Below are 3892 nucleotides of genomic sequence, written 5' to 3'. Positions count from 1 at the left end.
ACAGCAAGACTGATATTATTTCAATGAGTTCAAGATTCATGCCCAAAGCTGGGGCTACATTGAAAGCATTCCCACCTTTTATTGTAATTATTCACTAATGGCTTAAAGAAAAGTATCATAGTAGATTCCAAGGTTGTTAGATTTTTTTTTCAAGAAAAACTAGCTCACTGTGTAGCTCAAATTAACCTTAAACTTAATGTCGTCATGTATTAGCTCTCAAGGGTTGAGATTATGGGTGTGCACCACTATACTAAAATAGAAACATTGTGAGTTATTACTTATGTCTTTAACAGAAGGAACAAAAATGGAAGTTTGTCTGTTTGGGGGGAATTCTGTAAGGCAGAACTGAAACCTATCCCATACACTGCACACACTAGCTGGTTACAGCTTGATGTTAACTATTCTCTTCTAAGCCTGCTTCCCTATGTTATCTCCTGTGACTCTCCAGAGCAGGGATGCATCATTTTACCTTCTAGTAACTGGAACCTTAAAAATGCATTAAGTTACTAAATTAATTTTCCCTATTTGTCAAATATAGTTGTTAATATCATTTTCAATTTTCACGTTGGCAATAATAATTGGAATTTTCTATTGTCCTATAGTTAAATATGACTATTTTTCCTATAATGCATTTGAAACATTATTAATAAAATTATGGAAAAATGTCACAACACATTTGAAATGCAGTCAATAAATAACAGATAAATAATAGACATTAAATGTTGCACATATCTCAAATCATAAAAATAATGTTTTCCTTAGAATTTGAAACACTGGCAAGGGAATTGTTATGTTATTAGATTTTTATAAGAGAAGTAAGCCTTCATTTCCAAGTTTCTCAAATTAAGCTGGCTGAGCTGGTTGCATTGAGGGGATTGATCAAAGATACAAAATCCCATATCCTCCTCTGATTCCTCTGTCTTCCTTGGTTTCAGTCTTGGCTTGGGCTGCAGTCACAGTAAGAGCAGCTTCGGTGGCCTGAGCCATAAGGTAGCTGCTACAGAATGGAGCTGGATCAGTCACAAAGGCCTCGAGCATTTCAGCAAGCATACTGACATAACAAGTATACTCAGTCTCCACAGACAAAGCCAGGACCTGCTTGAATGTATCGCTGAGAGAGTATGGCAGTGAAGCAATGGTCAGGTAACCAGCCTGCAGACAAATACTGGCAGCATTTCAGACTGCCTCTAGGAAGTGAAAGTGCAGAGTCTGCTTTGTGTTGTCATGCATTTCCGGGTTGCAAATGCTGCCTTTGTCAAACACCTGCGGGATGATCAGCCCAAAGGAGAAGGGGAAGATAGTCAGGACATTCAGCAAAGCAGCGTCACTGCCTCCTACTTTTGTCTCCAGTTTTAATCAGGTGCACGTCATTCAGATTTTCAATGGTACCTCTGGAAAATTTAGTGATAACGCCTAAATTTTGGAATAAAGAAGTCTTCTCAGGTATGAGCCGGCACAATGACTGCACACAGTGTAATGGATCCAGCAGCATGGCTACAGTCTGTGAGTTCCTCTTTGATGAATACAAAGCCCACATTCCCGGGATATGAGACAACAGTGTCTGTGGAGCTAGGTTGTTTTCTAGTTGCCCTGAATGGCCTTGTGCATCATGGTGTCCTTGCCCATCGGCATCACAACCTTCTCTCATTGGGACAGGCGCACCTGCTGCACCTGCCCACATTGTCTACTTCCACAGTGAAGCATTTTGGTCAACCCTCCGGAAGTTGGATGATCTAAAGAAAGTAGTTGGACTTCCAGATTGCCTTATCTCCCCTGGGCATCTCAATGGTGCCTCAGGGATGCCACACAGGGTTTAATGATGATGTGACTAATGATGAGACACCCAGAGAAAAATGAGATTAGAATTTTTTTAAGGCGAACAAAGGCTTATATGGATTAGCAGTTGCATGCATTAAAATAACAAATAAGAAAAAACTTTGCATTTGTAAAAAACCAGTTCTACTGGCAGACTATACAACTTCAGAGCCTGTCATTTGACGAGTCAAATGTGATTGGAATGGGGAAGAGGGAAGCCAGGAGAAGGATACCTTCCACAGTAGAGGGACCTTTTTATGGCTGCTTGGAGTCACGTGGACCTGCCCAGTAAGGAGTTATTGCTTCTGCTCTGAAACAATGCACAGCAAACATACAAACACACCTGAAACAACAAAGAAGAAACGGCACATGCACACACTACTGGAAGAGTCATTGAATCAGAAACTTATTTGTTCATCTCTATCTCCAACCATGACATGTTGATATAAAGAAAATTTAAAACTGCTTTGATATATATAACATATATCAAATATTATGCCTTATCTCCCCTGGGCATATAAAGAAAATTTAAAACTGCTTTGATATATATATAACATATATCAAATATTATGCCTTATCTCCCCTGGGCATCTCAATGGTGCCCAGTTTAAATTTAAAACTGCTTTGATATATATAACATATATATCAAATATTAAAACTTTTGATATGATATAATTATATTATAATTAACAGTGGTTTACTGAAAGGCGAGACCTCATTTCCATATACTTTTAATATGAAAATTAATTTAATATGAAATTTAGTATGAAAATTTGGGGTCGTTATCAAAACAACAAAAGTTGGATAACATATTCCTCATGATCTTTCCAGATTTTAAAAATAAGGACTTTAGTATGTAGGGCCTCCAAAAAGTATACATATTTGCATGACTAAAGACACATTACTAAAATATGTGGAGGAATGGCAATTGTCACCTCTATACTTAGTATGTAATCATACAGCAATTAGATGCCTGATATCACTTTTATAGAGAAAAAAGAGGAAACAAGTTTATATACAATGTGGTTTTCTTTCTATACAAACCTTTGCAATTATTTACCTGCTTACTGGTTAATTCTTCTTTTTGTAGATTTTTTTTATTAGATATTTTCTTTATTTACATTTCAAATGTTATCACATTTCCTGGTTTCCCCTGGGAAGACCCCCCTATCCCCTCCTCCCTACCCCTGCTCACCAACCCATTCACTCCTGCTTTTTGGCCCTGGCATTCCCCTACACTGGGTCATAAAGCCTTCACAGGACCAAGGGCCTCTTGTCCCATTGGTGACTGACAAGGCCATCCTCTGCTACATATGCAGCTGGAGTCATGCGTCCCTCCACGTGTACTCTTTGGTTGGTGGTTTAGTTCCTGGGAGCTCTGGAGGTACTGGTTAGTTCATATTGTTATTCCTCCTGTATCAGACTCCTGTCAGCAAGCTCTTGTTGTCATCCACAAAAAATGCCTGGGTTTGGTGATTGGATATGGGATGGATCCCCAGGTGGGGCAGTCTCTGGATGGTCATTCCTTCAGTCTCTGCTTCACACTTTGTCTCTGTATCTCCTTTCATGGGTAGTTTGTTCCCCCTTTTAAGAAGGATTGAAGTATCCACACTTTGGTCTTCCTCCTTGTTGAGTTTCAAGTGGTTTGTGAATTGTATCTTGGGTATTCTGAACTTCTGGGCTAATATCCACTTATCAGTGAGTGCATATCATGTTTGTCCTTTTGTGATTGTATTACCTCACTCAGGATGATATTTTCTAGTTCCATCCATTGCCTAAGAATTTTATAAATTCATTGTTTTTAATAGCTGATTAGTACTGCACTGTGTAAATGTACCACATTTTCTGGTTAATTCTATCTGTAATGTCTCTTTGAAAACCTCCCAAGAAGAAGCTTGCTTATGGAGCTTCTGAGCCATGTTCTTGGATGATGTCATTGTGAGAGGCCAGTGTTTGCAGCTACTCCATACAGCCTTTTATGACTTCAATTGAATTCTTTGTAAGAATCAAAATGAACTGGGACTGGAGGTACACACCTTTAATCCCAGCACTTCAGAGGCAGGAGGATTTCTGTGAG

At 38.8% G+C, this 3892-nt stretch overlaps 1 pseudogene; it reads right to left on the bottom strand.

Moving 5' to 3' along the window:
* Window positions 1-788: 788 nt before the first annotated feature.
* LOC110307716 (putative ribosomal protein uL10-like pseudogene) lies at window positions 789-1781 on the bottom strand (annotated as a pseudogene).
* Between the last annotated feature and the right edge of the window lie 2111 nt (window positions 1782-3892).

This window comes from Mus caroli, unplaced genomic scaffold, assembly GCF_978045245.1.
Source record: "Mus caroli unplaced genomic scaffold, Mus_caroli_1 scaffold_15, whole genome shotgun sequence".
In the NCBI taxonomy this organism is placed as follows: domain Eukaryota; kingdom Metazoa; phylum Chordata; class Mammalia; order Rodentia; family Muridae; genus Mus; species Mus caroli.
This window is presented reverse-complemented; position numbering and strand designations above follow the sequence as displayed.